This window comes from Lissotriton vulgaris, chromosome 7, assembly GCF_964263255.1.
Source record: "Lissotriton vulgaris chromosome 7, aLisVul1.2, whole genome shotgun sequence".
Taxonomy (NCBI): domain Eukaryota; kingdom Metazoa; phylum Chordata; class Amphibia; order Caudata; family Salamandridae; genus Lissotriton; species Lissotriton vulgaris.
The window spans coordinates 1,667,885,025-1,667,911,926 of NC_141695.1; the positions used below are offsets into that span (position 1 = coordinate 1,667,885,025).

Consider the following 26,902-nt stretch of genomic DNA (forward strand, 5'->3'; position numbering starts at 1 on the left):
GGCGTCATCCTGGATTCCTCACTCTCGATGAACAGACAAGTCAACACTGTTTCGTCATCTTGCTTCAACATTCTTCGCATGTTCAAAAAAACATTTCGCTGGATTCCCATCGAAACTAGAAAAACTGTCACCCACGCACTGGTCACGAGCCGCCTGGACTACGGTAACACCCTATACGCCGGTACCACCGCAAAAATCCAGAAAACTCCAACGCATCCAGAACGCTTCAGCCAGGCTCATATTAGACATCCAGCGTAAAGAACACATCTCTGGTCACCTGAGAAACCTCCACTGGCTTTCCGTCAATAAGAGGATTACTTTCCGCCTCCTGACCCACGCACACAAGGCACTTTACGAAATTGGACCCGAATGCCTCAACACACGACTGTCCTTCTACACCCCCTCCCGCCAGCTACGATCCTCCAGCCAAGCCCTTGCCACTGTACCTCGCATCAACAAAACCACCATGGGAGGTAGATCCTTCTCCTACCTGGCAGCTAAGACCTGGAACTCACTTCCCACTCACCTTCGCCTTACTCAGAACCACCTAGCATTCAGAAAGCAACTTAAACGTGGATATTCGACAAGTAATTCCCCACCCTTCTTCAAGCGTCTTGAGACCCTCTGGGTATGTAGCGCGCTATATAAATCTCTTGACTTGACACCAGCAAAAAACAGTGAGAGGACTGCATCTTGGAGGTCGAATCTCGAAATTCTTCTGCAATTGGTCGCACATTACCAACGACCAATGGGTCTTGGACGTTGTTTCAAAAGGACACACCCTGGAATTCACAATTTCCCCCCGCCCGCCTTCAGGCCCACCTTCTCCCCATTTCAAGGAACTGTTGGCCCAGGTGCAGCTTATGATCAGAAAAGGAGCCATAGAATTGGTACCGCAATGTCAACGCGGCAGGGGGTTTTACTCCCGTTTCTTTCTAGTGAAGAAAAAATCAGGAGAGTGGCGCCCCATCTTAGATTTGAGGGCTCTAAACAAGTTCATCGCATCAAAGACTTTCCAGATGCTTACCCTGCTTCAAATCTTGAATTTCCTCACTCCAGGAGAGTACTTTTCAACAATAGACCTTCAAAATGCATATTTCCATGTGCCTATTCATCCCAGGCACAGGAAATACCTTTGTTTTACAGTCGGCCAATTTCATTATCAATTCAAGGTCCTACCATTCGGCCTTCGATCGGCACCGAGGGTATTTACCAAAATCCTAGCCCCGGTGGCCGCCTACCTGCGCTTAGAGCAATCAGTTTTATCCGTATCTGGACGACTGCCTGATAAAGGCCAGGACTTTCCACCTAACGCAAGAGCACACACAAGTCTGCATATCCCTATTCGAAACGTTAGGCTTCTCCATCAATTGCCTAAAGTCACACTTTCACCCTTCTCAACAGCGAGATTTTCTAGGAGCCTCGCTCGATTCTCGGCTAGGGCAAGTATTCGTTTCACAGGAACGTCGGAGCCGAATGTTACAGAAAGTTCAGTTCCTGCAATCAAGGCAGTACGTTTCTGTCCGGATGTACAAATCATTCCTCGGCATGGCTTCCTCGTGCATTCAACTGATTCCCAACTGCAGACTGTACATGAGAGTCCTTCAAGAAGAACTAGACAGCCAGTGGAAGCAGGTATCGGGGTCGTTCGAAGACAAAATCCATCTAACGCCCCGCATTCAAAGAGCTTTGGAGTGGTGGGCTCATCCTCCAAACATAGCAACAGGTCGCTCATTCAAGGACGAACCACCAACACTAACACTAACGACAGACGCCTCCCTGGAAGGTTGGGGGGCTCATCTCGACGGGATGTCCGTGAAAGGAAAGTGGACGGCGTCTCAGCGCACTTGGCACATAAATCGCTTAGAACTACTGGCGATTTTCTTGGCCTTGAAGTCCTTTCAGAGAGTAGTGCAGGGACAGGCATTGCTGGTGAGGACGGACAATACCACCAGCATGCACTACATCAACAAACAGGGCGGCACAAGGTCTCTCGTGCTATCACAACTGGCACAGGATATATGGGATTGGGCTCTCCAACATCAAATAAATCTCCAAGCTGTCCATGTCCCAGGTGTGGCCAATGAGCTGGCGGACTCGCTCAGCAGAGCCCTCTCGGACAACCACGAATGGGAACTCAACCAACCAACGTTGAATTACATCTTCCGACAGTGGGGCCGACCACAGTTGGATCTCTTTGCAACTGTTCTCAACAGGAAGTGTCAAAGGTTTGCGAGCCGGCATCCACACAAGGAGTCGAGCGGGAATGCCGTTTCAATAGACTGGTCGAACGCCTTCAGCTATGCATTCCCTCCACTGCCGCTCATTCCTCGTCTGTTACACAGAATGAGATTCCAACCATGTCGGATAATCCTGATCGCACCCAAATGGCCGAGACGTCCTTGGTTCTCAGATCTTCTTCTGTTCTCTCTGACACACCCGATAGTTGCATCCTCTGCCACATCTTCTCACAATGTAACAAGGTCAAATATGCCATCCAGATCCAGCGTACCTCCAACTTCATGCCTGGAACCGGAGTACAATGAATTTGCACACATGAATATCGACCAAGATTGTAGGACAGTGCTAGCAAATGCTCGAGCAGTCTACTATCAAAACTTACCAGTTGAAGGGGAAGCGTTTCTGCGCTTGGTGCTCCACTAGATCACTAAATCCCATGTGTGCTCAGCCAGAACAAATCTTGCCATTCTTTTTGTCGCTAGCAAAATCAGGACTATCACACTCCACTCTTAAGGTTTTTCTAGCTGCTATCTCTCGTTTTTGCCATGATGGCGTAACATCTTTGTACTCCTCCAGGATAATAAGACAGTTCTTCAAGGGCCTTTTTCGGATGTTCCCACCAATCCGTCGGCCCCCACCTTCATGGCGACTCAACCTAGTTTTGTCTCAGCTGCTTTTGCCTCCATTCGAGCCCATCCATTCTTCCAATCTGAAATTCCTCACTTGGAAAGTGGCTCTGTTGCTTGCTCTGACCTCTTCCAGGCGCCTCCGCGACATTCAAGCCTTTACTATACAGCCACCGTTTCTACAATTCTCCAACGAGGCTGTTACCTTGAGAAAAAATCCCAGTTTTATTCCTAAGGTTCCCAGTGACTTCCATCTCAATTAACCTATTGTCCTTAAGACTTTCTTCCCTGCACCGCAATCTGCAGCTGAGCGCTCTTTGCACACTCTGGATGTGAAACGCTGCCTTAAATTTTACATTCAACGCACAGCTACCTTTAGAAAGACTGATCAATTGTTTGTGGCATATGGCCCAGTGTGCAAAGGACAACCTGTAACAGACTATCACCAGATGGATATCGTCTGCCATATCCTACTGTCATCAACGGGCTGGCAAGCCCCTTCCTGCTCCGGCTCGAGCTCATTCCACGAGAGCTGTGTCGACTTCTGCTGCCCTCTTCGCGGGGTACCTCTAAGACACATCTGCAGAGCTGCTACTTGGTCTAGCAGCCATACTTTTACGAAGCACTACTGCCTGCAATCAACGGATGCGGCAGTAGGTCAAGCAGTGCTGCGGAATCTTTTCTGATAAAGGTGAGCCTCTGTTGCTACCCGCCTCCAGTCATAAAGGTATTGTCATGTTTTGGTTTTTTATTGCTTAAGTGATGAGTTTTGCCTAGACTTAATTTGTATCTTCCTTTATGACTAATGTACGATTTACTGCTTTCTATTCTTATTCAAGCATGTGAATCTATGAAAGACACCCCTAATACTGGAGAAGAACAAAAGTTACTTACCTGTAAACTGTGGTTCTCCAGTATTGGTGTCTTTCATAGATTCACATGCGACCCTCCCATCCTCTCCTCAGAGGCTCTCTTCTCCTCAAGCATTTATACATACTTGTGCTACGAAAATCTGAGGACATGGGCTTCTGAGGAGAAGGTTCTAGAGGAGGCTACAGCCTGATTGGCTGGAATGTGGACCAACACATAATGACTCCTATAAGTTACTAAAGTGAATTCTCCCTTGGGCTTTTCAATGGGCCTATTCTGTTCTATGGTACTTTTTCAAGTTTACATTTCTATCACATATGTATGTATTTTTTATTTATGATATTTCTCATGTATACATGCATATATATTACTGCTATTTATGTACCATGGGACTCCCACTTCGACGACGGGGAATATTCAAGCATGTGAATCTATGAAAGACACCAATACTGGAGAACCACAGTTTACAGGTAAGTAACTTTTGTTATTGTTTAGCATGGATAGCAGCCTGTAAGCCATGTTGTGTGGTTCCTTCCATGGCTTGGTTACTGGGACAATAAAGGCCTTCCTGTCCCTTTCTGACAGCACTCCGATTTCTCAGGCCTCCTGGTACATTGTGACCAGTCGAGGGGCCAACTCCTCCTCATATGTTGCGTAAAATTCGGCTGGCAACCCGTCTGTACCTGGGGTCTTGTTTCCTCCATACCCTTAATGGCAACCCATACATCTTGCTGTGTGATGTGTGCTCCCAGTTCTTCTGCCTCGTCAACTAAAAGTCTGCCAGATATTGCCCTACGTCTGTAGTTTCGCCTTCTTGTGACTTTCGTGCAAAATTGTTCACACAAGGTACTCCAACAGTAATGTGACGCTGGGTATCTATGGATCACAAGGTGTCTAGTCTCTCATGCACCTTGTGGACCACTGAGGTAGTAGTCCCTTTCCTGAGAGTATAGGGTCTTCCATGCGTCTCAGGCCCCAGCTCTGTCTCCAGGTAGTTAATGCATGAGAGGCACGCGCTGCTCAAGTTTAGCAATGGAGGGTCTGAGCTGTCTAAAAGTGTTTTTGTTTACGCTGTTAAAGTCTCCCCCCTACTATAGCAGTACCGGTCAGATATTGCATCAATCTGACTCCATCTTGCCAAGAAGGCCGTCTGTTCTACATTAGGGGCGTAGATACTAATTATACTTATCTCCCAACCCTCTAGCTGCCCCTTTATGGCTACATATCGACCCTCTGGATCCACCATTGAGCTCATCAGTTGAAATAGAACCGCTGCTTGAATCCATATTGGTGCCCCATGCATAAGCAGAGTAAGTGGTGTAAAAGAGCTGCCCCTCCACAGTCTCTGCAGTGCTTGTCCCTCCTTTTCCGTTAGCTCTTACAAGAAAAATTCACCTATCTGGGCTTCCTGCCTCCGGGTGTATGAGGACCTTGTGACGTTTAGACATTGTATGTATGCCCCTGATATTCCAGGTCATACCCTTGTATTGCTGTTTGTCAGCCATTATTAGTTGTTACTATGCCCTGGTCACCTCTATGGCTGGGCTGTGCCGCCTGTGTGCACCTCCCACTCAAACCCGCATGATTTCCTGTGCGCTGCAACTCAAGGTGTCTCCCCTCTCCCTCCCACCCCCATATCAACATTAAAACCTTTTCCCCAACTCCCACTCCCCAGGACAATTGGGAACCCCCCACCCCCGTTTAAACTATTTTGATATGTCCGCACGTAACTGCTTACAGTTCGGTCAATCGCAGGGGGAAGGCCACTCGTCCGTTGCCCTCCCAGTCTCTGCGGCTGCCATCCCATTCCGTAGTGTTCGAGGTCCCCCCCCACGCAGCACCCAACGTTATCAACCCCTGTACCTTAGATCAGAGGAAAGGTTGTCCTGTAGCGTTCCAGACCGGTTCACCGCAGCCCACCGTTCTCTCCAACTAAACTGTCATCTGCAGAGTGATGCTTGAAGGATCGTAAAACACGGTATTTGTAAAGCGCACACTACTCGACCTTACGGGTCTCCAGGTGCTGGGGCCGTTGTGGAAATTAAGTGAGCTATTGCCCCGAGTCACATGGTGCGGAGCTTGCTGGAGCTGGGGATCAAACCGTGAGCTGTGACCGAAGTCAGCTGCCCTGGCCGATGCACCACATCACTCCACTGTGTCCGAGTCACTGGACCCGTGTTCTGAACTGTATTCTGCTGTAGTCTCTCTGCCCTCATGGAGCACCTGGCTCCTCATTTGCCTCTGATCAATGCTACAACTTGCATCGCGCTCTGAAGCTGCACCTCCTCCTGCATAGGTGCCAGAGTCTCTTTCCCGGTCCGCCGGTTCCTGGAGCAGTTTTCTGACTTCACTTCTCTGGGTCCTGTGGTGGCTCTGTCCCTTCGTACCGGTCTGACACCTCCTGCGGAGTTCTGAAGAACTCTGTACCCTTGTCTGAGGTGACTCGCAGCGTGGCCGGGTATTGCATTTGTAGTTCAGGACCCCCTCTGCCTTTGCACTTCTTGGCGAAATCTGTGAAGATTTGCACCATGGAATTATTTACTTATGTCTCCTATGAGGCGTGCCTGGCTAAGGATATGATCTGTCCTTGTAGTGGAGGAGCTTCGCTATCACCACCCGCAATGGTGCTCCCAGCATGGGCGGCTTTGCAGGGACGCAATGTGCCCTTTCTAGGGCAAAAGAAGTTTGAGCTGTCTGGTGCTACTTTTTCCTGGAGCCACTTTTCCAGGTAGTCTGTCATGCTATGCGCTCCTGGAGGATCTCTCTGCCACACCGTAATTTAGGCCTCAACGCGGGCAGCACCAAGGTCTGCTTTCCAATCTCAGCTGCGTTACCAGGCTTCTCTAGCTCTCTTTACTTAAACCTCCCCTTCTCTCTTGGGGCCTTGTCCTCATTTACTCCAGGTCTGCCCCTCTGTACCCCTCTCCTGGCACCACACAGATGCTTCTTGTTGTCTGTGCTCACTGCAAGCCCCAGGTTGGCTCTCTGACTCTTAGGCTGCCAGTTTTACACAGTGCCAACTTCTGTACCTGCAGGCTGCCTCTCCGTCCCTGTAAGCTTTATTCGCCAGGGGCGGGGGTGCCTTAGTCGTATCCACTTGGCGCACTCACCTTTCCCAGGTAGGGTCACGCAGGTACTCCCGCACTCGCTCCGGATTTCTTATAATGCCCGGTAGGCATTGTCACCTCTCTGCCGGATTCAGCCACATTTAGTTGGTTCCACCGCTCCGGGGTTCACCCGACCCCCGCCCCTGGTCCTCTGCATGGGGTCCTCCAGAGTTCCCGGGCTCTCTCCGCTGCTTTACCCTGTGTGTTTCATGGGATCTGTTCCATAACTACCTTGCAGCACTGGAAACTGCTGTATAATCTTGTTTTTGAACCTTCCAACTTTGCTAAAATGGATAGTTGCAGATGTGAAACTGTTAGATCGAATGGATCTGTTGGGTAGAATCCCAGCGAATTCCACATGCGCTAGAAAAGGTGCCATAACTCTTTTGGCAAATACCTCTCCAGAAAATGGTCTTTCGCAACTGGATGAACTTTCTGAAGAATCACTCTGTAATGCTTGGATGGAGTCTTAATCTTATGAGCAGTACAGAAGGACTTGTTCCATACTGAACTGGTCTTCACATCTCTGCCTACCCAAGTAATCGCTTGCTCTATTTGAGACCAGTGAATACATGAAAGATCTAACCCTAGAGAAAGAAAGGCTACTTACCAGTTACCACAATGCTTGATTTGGTATACTTCATAGACCCCACTGATTCACTCTTCTCAATGACTTCAAGGATACCGTGCACGCCATGCTGTAAGAATGTAATAGCTCATAAGGTGCAGGGAGTAAGACTCTTGCACTGTGGCTGGATCGCATCCTCTGCATTTTACCTTTTTCCCCTGTTCAAGATAATAAACTTAATGTATTTGAATAGCCTCTTCCCCCAAAGATTTCCAGGCTGGCTGCATTTCTAAAGTAAGGAAGCCCATAAAAGCAGTCTATGCAGCAACTGTACTAACAGGTGAGGGCTTTCCATATGTCAACAGGTAGGTCCCTGCCTACAGCTGTGATCTGAATGTGGGGGTAGAACAATTTCCAATATTTGGGATCATGTCTTCTGGCAAACAATGACACGCTTATAGTACAGGTTTACATCCGTAAACCCTGACCTACCACTGAAGTGCAACTCTATAAAAAAAACATTAAATGCCCACAAAATCCTCAAGCATTCCACTAATTATGATCTATTTGAAGGTTTTGTGCTATGAAGAAAATTGCTATGCTTGTCCAGAGTCATTTATGAACTAAACATCCAGTATATTTAGCTACAATAATCAATTTAACACCATCTCCATCACTTTACCATATCCTGTGGCTGCCTTCAAGAGGATTTGACCACTATATAACCCAAAGGAGCATTTGTGTAATTGCTGCTGGTGATTTTCTTTTGCCTGGACTTGGCAAGGGCAATTGATGTGGAGCTTTGCCCAGCTAGGCTGAAAAGTACAAACTCTTGTCCACTTAGATTCATTTCTGTTTGTCTTTAGGCGCGTCTGCCCAAAGGTGGCTGCACTGTCCCGAAGCCCTTCAAGCTCTCAAAGCAGAACCAGAGTAAACTTGCTGAGGAAGAAGGACCAGGCAAATTTGTGTCCATGGCTGAGCAAGTCGCGGCTTTCTTCAAGGACACACCTCTCCGCTTTCACAGCCTGAGCAGACTTCAGCAGAATGTGGGTTAGTCTGTCTAGTAACACTTTGTGTTTGGCGAGGTTGTCTGAAAATGAGCCATTCTCATCGACTCTGGTTTTAGGTAGGGATTTCCTATCTACAAAACCTTGGTTAGCATGGTGCCAGGCACACTTTCTTCGAAGAAATCTGGGGATTTCTGCTGTTATCTCATTTTGGATGTTTATTTGGTCTATGGATGATAGGCAGGAGGATAATTAAACTGGAATGCTGGAGCTGAAGGCGGTTACTTTGTTTTGTTGTGTGTGCTTCTGGAGATTGAATGAGTTTGAACAGAGAATCTGGTCTCTTCAGACAGTGGTTTGAGTGGGAGGGAGGAGTGTGACAGTTTGCTTGGAGAAACACCGGTCTCTGCACTTTATCTGCCCTTCCTTTTTAGTGCTATGTTTTTAGAGTGGTCGCAAACTGTTCAAATGCAGTAGTCCCATTCTCTCTGTAAAGGGAGAAAGAAACACAGCATTGTCTTGTAAAATGTACTATTCATAAAATATTTCTAAAACCAGGTCTAATTTAGTTCCTGAAGTTCCTTATTTCCCTTTTAGTTTTAGAAAGGTGGATTGTTACGAAGATCTGGCACTTAAGTATCAACCAATCCTTATGTGGCTTGGGTATCTTATTAATCCAACAGTAATGGCAATAACTGTTGTCAATTACCTGTGACTAGTGACCTTCAGTTTTGTCCCCAACATAATATTTATTGTTTTCAGTACAGAAAAACTGCATCAGTGCCAGCAGGAATAAATATTCAGCTCATGATACCAAATCTGTTTCAACCACTGAGAGGCAGTCCGCAATATACAGGAAATAAGAAAACGAAGGATCAAAACATTATATAATTGTGAGTGACTTTCTAAATCTTTACATCCAAAGTTGAGATTAGGTTTTCCATAACATCCTACACGTTTATCATCCACACTGAATGTTTTTCACTTTTTACAGATTTTTTATTATTCCATCAAGAAAAGTCGTGTCTTCGTAATTGGATCTATGAAACTCAACCTTTTTTAGTAAGTATTTACTCCAATATTATGGCACCCTAGAAAAATGGCCCAGATACAGTGACAATGTATATTATAGCCCCATATATGTGGATATTAAAAGTATACGGCATGGCTCTTATTTTGTGGAGCGAAATAGACTGCATTTTACGTTCTTGTCGAATGAACTGGTCCTTTACCTGCAAGCTGTAACTAGATTTACACTTGTGGGTTTTCTTGATCAAAATGAGCATTGAAATAAACGTTACAAATAGACTGTATTTGCATGTCTCTTCTGCTATTAAATGAGAGGTTTTGACCATATTAAATGTCATTCAACAATAGGTTTTGCTTTGTCTAGCTAAAGAATTTTGTTAATTGTAAATTTATATATGACACATTAAATAAGTTTTATGTAAAGCTTTTTATTAAACAATATTTATTGTACACTTCCAGGCAATACGTGGCTATTCCTGAAGAAGGCGCTGGTTTGCCGAAACGCTCGCCTGATTCCATTATTGTGCCTTATTTATATATATTTGTATATAGATGTGATTTGGTCTAAATGGTCTTTTGATACAAATCTTTTTAATGCCACATGTATTTTATGTGTAATTATGTCAATAAAAAGCATGCCCTTAGTAGTTAATGTTACCTCATGTTATTGCACAGACAAGTTAATATGAATTGCCTAGGTTATTTTTCATATAATAGTTTGACTTTTGTCATGCTTTGATGCAAAGTTGGTCTGTCACTATGTCTCTGAAATTGCTACAGTCATGCCAAGTACACTGATCGTTCTAAAGCTGGAAAACCCGAAAAATCTACAGCCCTCTGCACTACACCTGGACCAATCACTACTTTCGAGCCTTTGACTGTATGCTGAGGGACCACCTAAAAAGGACTCCTCAAAAGCCAAGTTCCTAACCTGTGATAGATTGAACTACTAGCCCACCAATAAATGACCCATGAACTCTGTCCTCCATTGACCATTACTAGAAGGAAGTCTGATCATGGAGCCTATCACTATTCCCAAAGTGAATGAAGTCACAAAGTGCTTTCTACACAATCCAATGTCTATTGAATCTTCCCACACCTTGGTTTCCCACATCTATAAGCTTTCATGCTCCTTGTTCTCTCACAGACTGCAAATAGACTATTGGAGTGTGTAAAAGGTCAAAAGAATCCAAAAAGCAGCAGCAAGACAATTGCTATGCCAATGTCTGCCACATGTCAACCCTTTTAAGGCCCTCTCTATTGCCCGCAGGACCATCTGTCACAGGTCCATTCTTCTTTAAAGAAAGTCCCAGAATAACACCCTTCAAACAAGCCTGAGACAACTGCTGATCGCCCCAACCTATTAAAATTTTTTGCATCGTGGGTAAACTTCTCCAACAGGCAACAAAGTGTTATTATTCTCCCCAGCAAAGACCACATCCTTGACCACCCGGAACTTACGAAGGCAAAGACCTTCCTCTGGGTTCAAGAAGAGCGGCAGATGGAATACATGCTCTTGTACAGTAATAGTAATTTGTTGGGGCACATTGTGCTGAGATGCAATACCTGACCTGGGAGCACTACTCTGGTCTTTACATACAACACCCACACACTTGCCATATAGGCCACATTAAGAGCCTATACCATGAAACCAAGGACAACTTGTACAGTAGCATGCTACCTGTCATTAAAAGTACTTTGATGCCTTATTGGTGGTTTGACTTGTTGCATAAACGTCTCTTAATACAATATGCCAGCAGTTCAGCAAAGGCCGGTATGTATGTGGATTTCTGAATTGGAATGAGTGGGTGTAGCAGGTTTTAATGGTAGTCCCAGGGATGGAGAACTAGTGTGCTGCATCATTGAGGTTGTCTGGTTTGTGAACTACCACTTTAAGGCTTCTGCTTGAGTCTTCTGAGGTCCAAAAGGTTTCAACTCTAAGGTTGTGTAAATCAAAAAGTCGAATGGGGAAGGTAGGTGTATGTTCAGAATCAACATCTGACATTTCAGGCAGGGGGGGGGGCTAGTTCGGAGTCATGCAGAGTAAGAGGCTTGTGAGCCCTGAATGTGGTTTGTTTGGTGGACTTTGAGTTTGTGAAGGTGGTTTACTGTGGGACGTTGTATGGACGGTGTCTTTGTGGTTCTGTAGTAGGGGATCTGTGTATAGTCATAATCTAGAGAATAGTCCCGCCCATGTGCGTGGACCCCAGGAATCAAATAGAATCTCTTAAGTTGTCAAAAAATGCAGAACTGCAAAGACACTTAGAGAATTTAAAGACATATAATGCAGCCTATAAATAGGCTACACTGTCCAGTACTTCAACTAGAAATTCCACCAACAAAATCACACACAACACAGCCTGCCCAGTTTCTTCCATAGAGAAACTTCCCTCTACCAGTAAAAAACTCTGGAATGATAGAGGAAGGCATGGACAGACAAGCCCCATAGGCTGCCAATATGTGGCTTAAATAGGATACTGTGGCTTTAAGAGAACTTTCCAGAACTTTCTCCCAGTATCCCAGAATGCACAGCAGGTCCCTTTTACTTTCAGTTCAATTTTCCGGCTCCTGCTAACAGGACCCTGGCATTGAGCTCTCCCTTTTTTCAAGAGTTTATATTGGATTTAAGTTCACTTTTTGATAAAAGTGTTTGCAGTTTATATTCTTGGTGTTTCCCTTCTCTCCTGTGTGTTTGTAAGGCTTTTTGGGGCTCTAAAATGCCTGCTCTTTTCAACAAATGCCCAGCATGTGGAAGGAAGAAGGCCAAGACTGATCCACACGACATCTGCATTATTTGTCTCCCTGAAGCACATGTCCCTGAAGACTGTGACATCTGCCAGAACCTCTCTGCAAGAACCCTGAGGGAAAGGCTGAAGATTAGGCTTCAAGGCCTGGAAGAGAGACTACTGCAGGCTGCAGGTGGGTCTGGGCAGGCTGGGAAGGTTCCCTCTGCCCCTGCTGAGGCCTCTGGTGGGGCTCCCCAGAGGCAGGAAGACCAGCAAACGGTCCCGGTCTCCGTCGGCGTCGATTGCATCGACGACGTTGAGAGGGATGACGATGTGTTCCCCACTGCTTTTTCATTTTGTCACCTCAAATCACCCACAGCTCATGAGTTGCTCCCCTACTTGTTGGTGATCATGCCGCTCTGCAGCATTGAGTTGAACTCCTACACCATAGTGCCACTGGGCGGCTTTTTTTCCTAAAAAGCAGTTCTGTAGTAGAAGATCTCTGTGTATAGTCATAATCTAGTGAATCGTCCCACCCATGTGCGTGGACCCCGGCAATCAAAAATAATCTCTTAAGTTGTCAAAACATGCAGAAACTGCAAAGACACTTAAGAGAGAATTTAAAGACCAATAATGCAGCCTATATCCACAGGCTACACTGTCCAGTACTTCGACTAGAAATTCCACCAACAAAACCACACACAACACAGCCTGCCCAGTTTCTTGCATAGAAACTTGCCTCTACCAGTAAAAGCCTCTAGAATGATAGAGAGGAAGGCATGGACAGACAAGCCCCATAGGCTGCCATTATGTGGCTTAAATAGGATACTGTGCCTTTGAGAGAACTTTCCAGAACTTCTTCCAGAATGCACAGCAGGTTCCTTTTACTTTCAGTTTTTTTTTCCGGCTCCTGCTAAAAGGACCCTGGCATTGAGCTATCCCCTTTTCAAGGGTTTATGTTGGATTTAAGTTCACTTTTTGATAAGTGTTTGCAATTTATATTCTTGGTGTTTCTCTTCTCTCCTGTGGGTTTGTTCATGCTTTTTAGGGCTCTAAAATGCCTGCTCTTTTCGACAAATGCCCAGCATGTGAAAAGAAGAAGGCCAAGACTGATCCACACGATGTCTGCATTATTTGTCTCCCTGAAGCACAAGTCCCTGAAGACTGTGACATCTGTCAGACCCTCTCAGCAAGGACCCTGAGGGAAAGGTTGAAGATTAGGCTTCAAGGCCTAGAAGAGATGACTGCAGGCTGCAGGCGGGTCTGGGCAGGCTGGGAAGGTTCCCTCTGCCTCTGCTGAGGCCTCTGGGGGGGGGCTCCCCAGAGGCAGGAAGACCAGCAAACGGTCCTTGTCTCTGTCGGCGTCGATTGTATAGATGACGTCGAGGGATGATGGCGGTGTTCTCCCCCCCCCCCCCCCCATCTCCCCGGGGCTCCGGGTCGAGACGGCGTGAAGATTTGACGTCTAAGAGCCTGGCTAGGCCTCCGTCGAAACCACGGTCTACGGAGTCTTCGGCATCGAGCTATCCACATCTAAGGAGAAGCCACAGGTGCTGGCGCTCGTCGTCGAGGCGATACCGCTGGTCGCCGTCAAAGACGGTCTGAGTCGAGTGGATCCTTCGCGTAGAGGACCTCAAGTAAGCAGACTGTGTCTAGGAGGAGTCTATGTTCGGCGTTGGAAGGAGAGGTTGACGTCGTAGAGGCGATGTTCGGCGTCGGAAGGAGAGGTCGATGCGGCGGCGGCGTCGAGGAAGGAGAGGTCGACGCTGGAGGCGACATTCGACACCGGATAAACTACGTTTGGAGTAGAGGAGAAAGAGGTCGGAGTCGTTCCCACTCCCCAAAGCGGGGCAGAAGGAGTTCTAGCGCCAGAAGTCACGCTGAGTCTGGTGGAGGGCGCCGGAGACGGCAATCAGACTGGAGGGGCTGGTTCAGTTTCCTCCTCCGAAGTCACCAGGCTCGGTGTACTCTGTGGTATATACAGCACCTCGGCCAAAGACTCCTCCCCTGTACCGAAGAAGGATCCTCCCGTCAACCCTCCTCTCCCACCGCTTCCTCCCTCAGGACAGCCACCACCGCTCCAGCCACATGGGCCTGCCCCTAGGCCGGAGATGCCTCCTGTTCCTCCGAGATTGGTGTCACTACCTCCTCTTCCTACGCCACCTAAGGGGACTCCTACACCAAGACCCCAGGATAGGCCACGGAAGACTCCTCCACGGAAACCTGCGGAGAGCCCACGGACAGGGAGGTCGCGCTCTCGCTCCAAAAGGAGGGAGCGTTCACGCAACAGGTCATCCATGCGGTCGAGACACTGCCATAGGAGGCACAGGTCTCGCTCTCGCTCAAGGTCCTCAGGGACCAGGGTCTACTCTCCGACTTTGTCGGGATCACCGGACACAAGGGTGTTGCCGGTTGATCTGGTGGCGTTTCATGATGTCCTACTACGAGGCACAGCCAAATTAGGCATCTCCTTGACGGTGCCCAAGAAATCAGTAATTTTCGAGACACTGCACCAGAAACACCTGTCTCGTCTGCTACTGCCGGGCCTAGAGGAACCGGCCATGGACCTTTTTCTCACCACGGCAGTGACCAAGGCGGCCCCCTCAAGATTGCAGAATAAATACCGGGCCCCCGAGTCGGATCCGGCTTTTCTGAGAGTGGAACCTCCTCCGGATTCTGTGATAGTGACGGCGGCCCGCAAACAGCATGCTACCACCCCGTCATCCACAGTCCCCCCCCCGAGGTGGCCAACAGTCGGCACCAGCGACCAAAGGCCCGGCCGGGTCTAGGCCCTGAGCGCTTACTTCCCCCCCCGGATCCGTTACCCACTCCGGTAGGGGGAAGCATCCAATTTTTTTCTGGCAGAGTGGAGAAAAATTACTCGGGACAAGTGGGTGCTGAATATTGTTTGCAATGGATAGTCTTCGGTTCATCAGACCGCCTCCAGCTATTCCACCGGTCAGCTCGCAGTTCCAGCTGCGTGAGCTACAGGCGGAGGCAGATACCCTGTTAAGGAAAAGGGCGATAGAAGACGTACCTCTGTCTCAGAGAGGAAGAGGTCTGTACTCCCGGTTCTTCCTAGTTCGCAAAAAGGACAAGAACGAGTTCAGGCCCATTCTCGACTTGCGACAGGCAAACAAATGGATTCGCAGAGAAGTTTTGCATGCTGTCGTTGCATCATTTATCCTCAGTTGCAACAGGGAGACTGGCTATGTGCTATAGACCTACAGGATGCATACTTCCATGTGCCCATTGCACACAAACACAGGAAGTTCCTGCGATTCCAAGTTGGCGCCAATCATTATCAATACACAGTACACCCATTCGGACTTAAGTCTGCGCTGAGAACATTCTCTAAGTGCATGGCGGTGGTAGCAGCACACGTGCGGAAGAACAAAGTGTTTGTCTATCCGTACCTGAACGATTGGTTGATCAAGGCCTCCTCCTTCTCGGAAGCTCGAGCACACTTCCAGAAGACGTGCGTTCTCTTGAACAAGCTGGGGCTGCACATAAACATGTCAAAGTCTGTACCGACTCCGGTCCAATGCATACAGTACTTGGGAGCCTCCATCAATACGCTGTCAGCAAGCGTGTATCCTTGGGAGGAGTGACGGCGATCGATCCTTCTGAAGGCTCAGGCTCTTATGAGTGCTCCATCTACAACAGTGAGGATGGGGTCTTCTCTACTGGGGTTGATGGCCTCTTGTATCTTCATCACTCCTCATGTACGGCTACACATGAGACCTCTGCAGGAGTGCTTGGAGGACCAGTGGGACCAGAGGAAAGGATCTTGGGACGACAAGATACGACTGTCGCTGCATGCTCTTCAGTCTCTGAAGTGGTGGTGTTCAGCGGAGAATCTCCTCAGAGGGGTTCCCTTCCACAAGGACATTCCTACTCAGACTATCGTGACGGATGCTTCTCGCCACGGCTGGGGAGCGCATTCAGGAGACTTACAGATTCAAGGAACGTGGTCTCCGATGGAGTCCACGTATCGCATTAATTTCCTGGAACTCAGAACTGTTCACTTGGCACTGAAGGCCTTTCATCCGTCCTTCCAGACCAACTCTCTGCTTGTACAGACGGACAATACGACCACGATGTATTACCTCAACAAGCAGGGGGGCTCGAGATCGCGCACCCTCTCTCGGGAGGCGCAGACTATCTGGCACTGGCTTCTGGCCAGAGGATTGACGATAACGGTTACCCATCTACCAGGTGTGCAGAATGTTCAGGCAGACGCACTGAGCAGACTGATTCAGGAAAACCACGAATGGGTCATAAACGACGAAGTACTAGGAGAAGTCTTTGAAAGGTGGGTGTCTCCAGACGTAGATCTGTTTGCCACTGCCGAAAACAGCAAATGCCGAGACTTCGCCTCCAGGTACTACCAGCAAGGGACGCTGGGGAATGTGCTATGGATCAACTGGTCGAACAGCTTTGTGTACGCTTTTCTACCCATTCCCCTGATTCCAGCGGTGCTCATCAAGCTGTCCCAGTCCAGGGCACGGATGATCCGGATTGCCCCAGAATGGCCCAGGCAGTGGTGGTTCACGGACCTGCTTCACCGGTCTCTCCTTCCCCACATACGGCTGCTGTGCAGGCCGGACCTTCTCTCGAAGTTCGGGGGGGCAGATGTTGCACCCCAACCTCTCGTCTTTGAGTTTGGCGGCACGGCTCCTGAGTGCAATATGGCCACTTGAATCTGCCTGAAGATTGCATGGACATACTGAAGGAGTCTAAGCGACCTTCCACTCGGACATCCTATGCTTACAAGTGGAAGAGGTTTTGTATCTGGTGTGCGTCCAAGAGCTTTGACCCGACGACGTGCAAGGAAGATGTCGTCCTTCCTTACCTTCTACATTTGGCGCGGTCTGGCCTTAATGTTCATTCCATTAAGGTTCATCTCGCTGCATTGACTGCCTACAGGAAAAGCCCTTCACAGACTTCCTTATTCCAGATCCCTGTGATCAAAGACTTTTTGGAAGGCTTGAAGTGTTCCCTCCTGTCAGGCTTCCTTCGCCTTCATGGGAATTGAATGTGGTGCTGTCCAGATTGATGAAGGAGCCTGTTGAACCTATTCATAAGGCTTTGTTGCAGCACCTGTCCTGGAAGGCGGCGTTCTTCGTGGCCATTACATCGGCCCACAGGGTGAGTGAAATTCAGGCGTTGTGTTGCCAAGAACCTTATACTGTATTTCATGCTGCTAAGGTTATTATTCATACTCACCCTAGATTTCTTCCCAAGGTTATTTCTGATTTTCATGTCAACCAGACTATAACTTTGCCTACGTTTTTTTCAGAATCCTTCATCTCCAGCGGAAAGGTCCTTACATTCCCTGGATGTTAGGAGGGTGTATCAATTTTATCTGGATAAGACCAAAGATATTCGTAGGTCAGATCAATTGTTCATCAATTGTGGGTCAGTCAGGACGGGTCTTGCGACCTCTAAGCAGTCCATCTCTAGGTGGATTGTGTCCTGCATACAACTGTTACCAGAAGGCTAATAAGACCTTAGGAGGTAAACCTAAGGCTCATTCCACCAGGGGCAAAGCTGCCACGACGGCTTTGCTCCGTAATGTTCCTATTGCAGAAATATGCAAGGCCGCCACTTGGAAGTCGGTTCATACCTTTGCTAAGCGTTACTGTTTGGACACTGATGCCAGGGCAGATGCTCAGGTTGGACAGGCTTCGCTGCGGAATTTGTTCGCACAATAGTGGTGGTAATTTCTTTTCTCCACTGCCGCTTTGGTGTGGGGATGGGCATGCCATTCTAGTCACTAGATTATGACTATACACAGAGATCCCCCTACTACAGAAGGAGTAGTTTCTGTCCTGTAACTCCAGTTCTGTAGTAGGGGTATCGCTGTTATAGTCATAAGCGCCCGCCCTCCTCCCCAGTGGAGAGATATTCATGTAAGGAATGCTACAGGTCTGGCGTGTTACGCCTTCAAAAAGAACTGAAAGTAAAAGGGACCTGCAGTGCATTCTGGGATACTGTGAAGTTCTGGAAAGTTCTCTTAAAGGCACAGTAGCTTGTTTTGAGCCACACAATGGCAGCCTATGGGGCTTGTCTGTCCATGTCTTGCTCTCAATCATTCCAGAGGGTTTTTGCTGCTAAGGCAAGGGAAATCTGGACAGGCTTTGCTGTTTGTGGATTTTCTAGTTGAAGTACTGGACAGTGTAGCCTGGTTATAGGCTGCATTATCTGTCTTTAAATTCTCTCTTAAGTGTCTGTGCAGTTCTACTTTTTTTCGACACTTTAAGAGATTATTTTTGAATGCTCTGGGGTCCGCGCACATGGGCGGGGACTATTCACTAGATTATGACTATAACAGAGATACCCCTACTACAGAACTGGAGTTACAGGACAGAAACTACTACTTCCATCATATAATTTGATAACTCTGGTATTACCCATAGCCTTTGCCAGAACCTTAGGGGTTTGAGGCCAAGCTCTTGGGCAATTGGTCTCATGCTTAAATCTAGCCTTAGTGGAAGGAGGGGTGTACTAGGTGGTAGCGCCAGTAATTGTCTTAAAAAATTATTTTCTGTCATGCTGATGTCAGACTTGCATGCATAGCCCCACAGTTAACCCCCATACATCACCGCCCCCCTGGCTTGTATTTTGTATATCTCCAGCGGAGGTCCAATAGGCTTTATAGTTGACTTATTGGAAAGCTTAAGAATACCCCCTGCCAGTTGAGCCAGTTTCAATTGGGACTTGATTTGCTGGGGGGGCCCACGACATGGTCTCATTAATAGTTACCCCAGGTAGTCAAAGATATGGACCCTCTCCAGTCTAGTGGTGCCTATGGTTGGGTTAGGGCGAGTAGTAGCAGGGGGTTAAGAATCATAAGTTTAGAGAGCGGGGGGGGTGAGGGCAGGAAGAGGAGGAGAGAGGCTAAGCAGGGTAGCGCAGACGTGTGAGGGAGGGGAAAAAATTGGGCCTAATAAACACCAAGCTGCCACCCTGAACTTAGACCCGAAAAATCAGATTCCTAACCTTAAATCTATTCAGTTTCAGATTAATATCCTCTCACCAGCTAGACTAGTAACAAGCACGGCCAGGGGGCAGGGGAGCAAGCACGGCCAGGGGGCAGGGGAGCAAGCACGGCCAGGGGGCAGGGGAGCAAGCACAGCCAGGGGGCAGGGGAGCAAGCACAGCCAGGGGGCAGGGGAGCAAGCACAGCCAGGGGGCAGGGGAGCAAGCACAGCCAGGGGGACAGCCTCCCAGATATTGAGGCATACTACTGAGCATGCTAGAACGATAGCACAGACTTACTTTTCCATGCAACTTATACACAACAGGAAGATGCATGCACAAGACAAACTTGATGACAATACGCAGGAGAATAGAGTGAACACTGCACGCATGCAAGATCAGGACAACTTAGCGTAAAAAGAAATAATCATGCTCAGACCCAGGAAGTATAGGTTAGACATACACTGTGTCAAGGCTCGCTCAGGTTACACTGGAGGGTGTATACACAAGACAGCGGCATGCTCCGGTTACAAAAGATGGAAGATGGCGCACAGGAAGGGCTGACGTGGGCACACGACCGCCTGTTAGAGGCACAGGTAGAAGAAGGGTTCAACAGACTGGCACACCCACAGAAGGAAAGGTTGCTGAAATTAGCAGCAACATAGGAGGTGCTGGCACAAACACTGGACTCTGTGGGCACAAGAGGTGACAACACAAGCGCCACCGACCTGAAGTGACACAGGATGGACTAGAGTCCTCTGCAAATGGCGCCACGAATGCATGAGGCGGAGGGTGCAAACAAAGGAGAGGGTGGCAGGCGCGGGGGTGGGACACGAGTTCACGTGGGGTATTGCAGGGTGACGGGAAGGAGCTGCCGCGGGTTGGCACTTTGATGATAAGGGATGGCAGGCGCCCAGGAGGAGTGCCGGCAAATGCATAGGAGGCGAGTCCATGGCTAGGGAAAGGTTGCCACTTGCCAGGGGATGGCGGCCGCGAGGCGTTAGGAGCACAATCGAGACTGGCAGGGGAAAGGTGGGTAGGGTTGTTGCGCCGATATTGTCACATTCATAAAGACAGGAGGGACTGGTACGACTGCAGGAAAGTTTGAATGAGAAGCTGGAGGACAGAAGGGGTAGGCGAGGGATGGCACAGGCATGGGAGAGAGGCATAAGCAAAGCTGCCACGGGCACCGCCTGAGGCGTTTTCGTGGATACTAGCGTGGCTGGCAGTGGCAGGGGCAGAGGATAAGCTGGCTGGCGCGAGCAAGTTAAGCACAAACACAGAAGACCGGCATGGCCAAGATGTTGACACGAGCCTGGGATTGGTACTGTCAGAAGTGCCCTGGTGCCAGGTCTCCAATGGGGAGGAAGGTGTTTAGAATGTTTGGGTTTAGGCTGCCAATGTGAGGGTTGGTGCCATGCCACTGCGACCACGATAACCGCGTGTCCTCTTCGGTGACTTTGCAGAAAGTGCTTCTAATGATGCGGACTGTACACAGATGAGCAGCCGCTAGAGCGCCCCTTGTGGCCGGACAGCGTTGGTGCAGGCTGTGGTTCAAAGTAACCCTTAGCGGGTGCTGCCAGTAAGATCATCTCTGGAGTCTGGCCCGCTCCGGCTCTCTTGTCAGAGAAACGTGCATCTCTGGTTCTGTCGCTGAGCTCATAACAGGATGACAATCAGTTTTTCATTCCCTGCTCTACATTCACACACTCACTGACTCACCAGCTCCCGGCGCCCTTCCCCTGCGGTCACAGCAGCAGCTCCAGCGGCCTCTGTGACCCCGGGTGTCTCACACTCCGGCAGCACCTGCACCAGTTCTGCCCCTCCGGACTCCCGGCGCTGCCCGTCGCCAGAGCTCTTCCTTCTGGCCGCCGCCCTTGGAGTGATCTCAGCCGTGGCTCGGTCCTCCCAAGCCTGATCCGTGCCCATGTTCCGGGCGACGCTGTGTGCTGCTGCCTACACAAAACATCTGAAGGCACCGAGACACTGACATACAAAGTCCAGAAAAAAAAGGCTTACAAAAGATTGTAATGTGAAAATACAGAATTAAGATGAAAAATGTCTTTGTGAGAAAACATTTGGAAGACGATGGTGAAACAATATAACACGGTTCTTTATTACCTGCTCTGCCATGAAAGACAGACCAATAATTACAGAAAATTTCAGACACCAGTATTCCAACAAGGATTAACACACAGCGACAGTAAGAAACAAGAAGAAAATAAAAACATACCTGGAATGGCAGCGGGGCTGTTCCGGACAACAACAACAAAAAATGGCGGCTGCAAATCTCTGAAATTTTCAGAATTGGGGGCGTATTTTTTGCTGAGTGACAGATGACGTCACAGATAGAAAGAACGCAAAAAACACTCCCCCGAAACAGAATAAGATGGGGCTTGAATCGAGTGATGCCCCTCTCCTCCAATGGGTGGCCAGCATTTATTAGGCCAGCCAATGGAGAAAAGGGGCGGGTTCCAAGCTCCCTCTAGGAAACATAAAATCTTGGGCTCCGCCCACTGCTACGCAGTGCGACGGTCCTCAACCTATCTAAAGTAGTTCATATGTTTGGCACCGCGCCACCTATAGATCATTTTTGCATTACGCATCTCGTATTCGTTTCTCTTAAGCAATCCTTTGAGGGGTTTAGACCACTACTGCAGACCCTTTTTAGATCGAGCCTAGGCAGATCGTGCGCTGTCTACAAGACATGCTGTATTCAGTTTATGGCCTTTCAACTTGCCCAGCGCTTTTTGTTGGTTGTTTGGCCTGTCCTTCGAAATACCTTTGCTCTGGTGGATGAATAGTGTTCATCTGTCCCACATTTTGGAACTTGGTTCCCTCCTATCGGAATTCACTGATTGTTTCTTTTTGTTGGCCACCTCTGGCCATCTGTTGCCCCCTCGCTTGCACCTCCTTCCTCCCATCATGGCTGCTGTCCTTCCTGCGCCACTACTTGCTACATGATGTGTGTGTCTCTAGTGATGCCTGACTCTCGAAATCTCAGATGCTTCAAGCGGCCCACGGTATGTGATACAACATAGGGGCATTTTCCACTTCTAACAGACCAAGGCTGGTCAAATTACTAGCTGCCCTCTATCTAATACAGTGGCCCTCTTCTCCCCACTTGTGTGTCTGTGTATATATGTGTATTTATAATGAATGAATGTACAAGTATATTGTATGTGTGTATGTATATGTATATGTATGGCACAGGCACGTGTTTTCTAAAGCTTTTCTGGCTTCGTCCATTTTAAGTGTGATTGCTAAAAGTCCCCCATGTCAGTCTGTGAGCAGGTTTTCTTTTCTCCCCTTAAAATCTGCTACTCTTCTGGGTATACTTGTTGAAGCCTGCAGTTTTTGCCAGGGAACGCCTTTAAAAACGACAGTCTTTTCATGAATGACAGTAAAATGCCCCCATCCATCCCCCGCTGTGCATGGGACCCCCAGGGCGCTGCAGAAAAGAGTAAGCCTGCTAATCAATGGCCCATGTATTTTTCCTGCCATTTGTTTCTCTTCAAAGGGAGGGTCCAGGAAAGTTAGGAGGGTTGGAAGCAAAGCCTGTGAGCTCTTCAGGCTTGGGCTCCGTGTTTCCTCCTGCTGGTTCTCCTGGGGGCTTTTATGTCTCTCTAAAAACATGAAACTGTCAGGCTGCCGGCTCTACAATTTGTGATGACTTGTTAGGTCTCGCCTGTCGATGCGCATGCGCATCGAGCAAGCGAGACTATGGTGGCTTATCCACTCTTTATCCAACTTGCAAGGAATCGTGGCGATTCCTTGCAGTGCACGAGAAATTTAAGCTCAATGCGCATGCGCATTGAGCTTAAAAGCGCGTGCACATGCCCCCAGCCGCCTGCCTTGCCTACTCTCCCAGCTGGTGCCGCTCCACCCCCTGCGGCATCAAAGGCTTTCACGGCCGGCCATGCTTTCAGTTTCACGACCGGCCGGCCGTGTGAAGTACATTTCTAAGCCCGCTCTCCCTGCTCCGCCCCCTGCTCCGGCCGAGACGCATTTCTCCTCCCTCCTCCCCCCTCCTGGGTCAGGTTACCCTGCTTTCTCTTTCGCTTTTTTTTCACCCGGTGACATTGTTGCCTTTAGCCCTTCCCTCACCTCCTCAAGCCGTTACTCGTTGTGTGTACAGGGCTGTGTGTATTAGCGCTTGTGCCTGTCCTGGTTTGTTTGCAGGTGCACAAATTACACAAGGCTCTGCTCACTGACCCTAGAGATAGGCCTCTGACCCGGCACACTCGAGTGAAAGATTCCTCACATAACCCACCGCTCCAGCTGTCTCTTCCTTCAGGCTGCCAGCCTTGAGCGTGGGGCGAGGAGGGACTGCATACACTTCTGTCCCCGCCGACACGTCAGGGCATGCTGGAATTCAGAGGCCGCCCTCCACTCTGCCTTTCAGTGTACTGTCTGTCATGGCCACAAGCCAGCACCCCCACTTTCGCTGCAGACGAGCTAGGGCTTGTCTTTCTCCAGAGGCAAACAGGGCAGCCTGACTTACGAGAGCCCCCGCAGGCTCACCAACCCAAGGAAAAGCTGCATCTCCCCGGGTACGAGACAGACGTGTGCCACTCACCTCACCTCTTCCTGGAAGCCGGACTGTGGATAAATGCAGCCGTGGGAAGGCCCCATCCTACCTCAGGTTTAACATTTAATTCTACACCTCTTGAGGGTTCCTGTGATTAACCAACCAAAACCTTGCTGCTGAGCTCATAAATAGGCTGCAACTGAAACGGAGGCGGGCAAATTGCCGTGTGAATTCTCTCCGGCGCCTGCAAGTCAGCTTAACACCTCTTACAAAACAAAACATCACAACTCATCAGTGGCTTGACCTTTGAATATCTGCGGTGTAAAGGTTTATTAATTAATTCATTCAAAAGCGGCCCTTCTATAATTAGCTGTTTCTTGCCCACTATTCATGCCCAGCCCACAAAACCGGGGAACTAGCTGTAGAAACCTGATGAGAGCTGTTAGAACTCCTGGTAGCTGCCCTGAGACCCGAGCCATGCATGGGTGCAAGGATCGGGAACAGAGAATGCAAGGCTCTCGTTTAAGCTTATGACGCACTTGTCTTCACAAGAAAGTCAGATACTTCACAACAACCAGGCCTCATCAGCTGTACCTCAAAACAACCAGGACTCATCACCCCTCTCTCACAACAACCAGGCCTCATCACCCTCTCTCACAACACTCACCCTCAACCTCACCCTCACTCACCCTCAACCCCTCACCCTCAACCCCTCACCCTCACTCACCCTCACTCACCCTCAACCCCTCACCCTCACTCACCCTCAACCCCTCACCCACCCTCAACCCCTCCCCCTCAACCCCTCACCATCACTCACCCTCACTCACCCTCACTCACTCACCCTCAACCCCTCACCCTCAACCCCTCACCCTCACTCGCCCTCACTCACCCTCAACCCCTCACTCACCCTCACTCACCCTCAACCCCTCACCCTCACTCACCCTCAACCCCTCACCCTCAACCCCTCACCCTCAACCCCAACCCCTCACCCTCAACCCCTCACCCTCACTCACCCTCAACCCCTCACCCTCACTCACCCGCACCCTCAACCCCTCAAACTCACCCTCACTCACCCTCAACCCGTCACCCACCCTCACCCTCACTCACCCTGACCATCACTCACCCTCAACCCCTCACTCACCCTCAACCCCTCACTCACCCTCACTCTCACTCATTCTCACTCACCCTCAACCCCTCACCCCCTCACCCTCACTCACCCTCAACCCCTCACCCTCACTCACCCTCACTCACCCTCAACCCCTCACCCTCAACCCCTCACTCACCCTCACTCATCCTCACTCACCCTCACCCTCACTCACCCTCAACCCCTCACCCTCACTCACTCACCCTCAACCCCTCACCCTCAACCCCTCACTCACCCTCACTCTCACTCATCCTCACTCAACCACCCTCAACCTCACTCACCCTCAACCCCTCACCCTCACTCACCCTCAACCCCTCACCCTCAAACCCTCACCCTCACTCACCCACCCTCAACCCCTCACCCTCAACCCCTCACCCTCACCCTCACTCACCCTCAACCCCTCCCCCTCGACCCCTCCCCCTCAACCCCTCACTCACCCTCAACCCCTCACCCTCAACCCCTCACTCACCCTCAACCCCTCACTCACCCTCAACCCCTCACCCTCACTCACCCTCACTCTCACTCACCCTCAACCCCTCACCCTCACTCACTCACCCTCAACCCCTCACTCACCCTCACTCATCCTCACTCAACCACCCTCAACCTCACTCACCCTCAACCCCTCACCCTCAACCCCTCACCCTCAACCCCTCACCCACCCTCAACCCCTCACCCTCACTCACTCACCCTCAACCCCTCACCCTCAAACCCTCACCCTCACTCACCCACCCTCAACCCCTCACCCTCACTCACCCTCAACCCCTCACCCTCACTCACCCTCACTCACCCTCAACCCCTCCCCCTCGACCCCTCCCCCTCAACCTCACTCACCCTCAACCCCTCACCCTCAAACCCTCACTCACCCTCAACCCCTCACTCACCCTCAACCCCTCACTCACCCTCAACCCCTCACCCTCACTCACCCTCACCCACCCTCAACCCCTCACCCTCACTCACTCACCCTCAACCCCTCACCCCCTCACTCACCCTCACTCACCCTCACTCAGCCTCAACTACTCCCCCTCACCCTCACTCACCCAAAACCCCTCACCCTCACTCACCCTCACCCTCAACACCTCACTCACCCTCACCCACCCTCACCCTCACTCACCCTCACCCTCACCCTCAACCCCTCACCCACCCTCACCCTCACTCACCCACCCTCACTCACCCACCCTCACTCACCCTCACTCACACTCACTCACACTCACCCTCACCCTCACACAGTGCAATAGTTCTCAGACCATTTCAGTTAGAGCTTTTAGAAATGTTATGGCTTTTTTTATTTGTAATACTTTAGCATTGGCTACAGGAAACAAAAATGCTAAACATTTACAAAAAAACCCATAAACAATTCTAAAAGCACTAACTCTAATGGTGCGAGACCTATTGCATTTCCCATGCTTGTTTTTGAGGACAGGGGAGTGGTTGACCTCCCTACCGTGTTTATCACAGCAACGCTCGTCTTAAGCAGCACTATACCAGCCTTGTCTTGGCTTCCTGTTTCCCATAACTCCTATTTTGTTTCTAAAGTATGCAAAACTTTCAAATAAGAACATTCTTGCAACTTTTTGCATATTAGGGGTCTACTGTTGTTACACTCTGCTTCTCTGCCAGCAATTATTGTATTCACATTTGAGGAAGGGTCCTGTGAGATCCAAAGATGAATACATACAGCTATAACATACATAATCTGTACTTGAGATACTTCACATCTATGCTCATGTATGCTGTAGCGGTATGTGTTGGGGCAGTTTGGTCTGTGCCACTTTGTACCCTGCACAGTCTGTACCCATGATACTTAACATCTAAGCTGTAGCGCTATGCCTTGCTCCAGGGCTCTGTCTTCAATGGCTCACTGAGACAAGCAAGGTCAAGATGCCACCTGTGACATAAGCATGTGGGGTTTTTGTGTGCATGATGTATCTGTATATTTGTCAATGAGTTACAGGGCATATGGACGGTCGGGCCATGAATTAATCTTACCATAATGCAGGCTTTATGAAATGCATTTCATTATTGTAATGTATTGTAATATTTTAATTCTTGTTTGTGACTAATATCCCATA

The 26,902-nt window shown here is 49.2% G+C and overlaps 1 pseudogene across 1 annotated transcript in view; it reads left to right on the top strand.

Annotated features, from left to right (window-relative positions):
• Positions 1 to 26,902, top strand: part of LOC147706252 (targeting protein for Xklp2-B-like) — a 232,490-nt pseudogene that overhangs the window by 42,259 nt on the left and 163,329 nt on the right. The window contains exon 8 of the transcript XR_015297625.1: positions 8,279 to 8,462. The product of XR_015297625.1 is annotated as a targeting protein for Xklp2-B-like (transcript). The remainder of the gene's footprint in view (positions 1 to 8,278; positions 8,463 to 26,902) is intronic.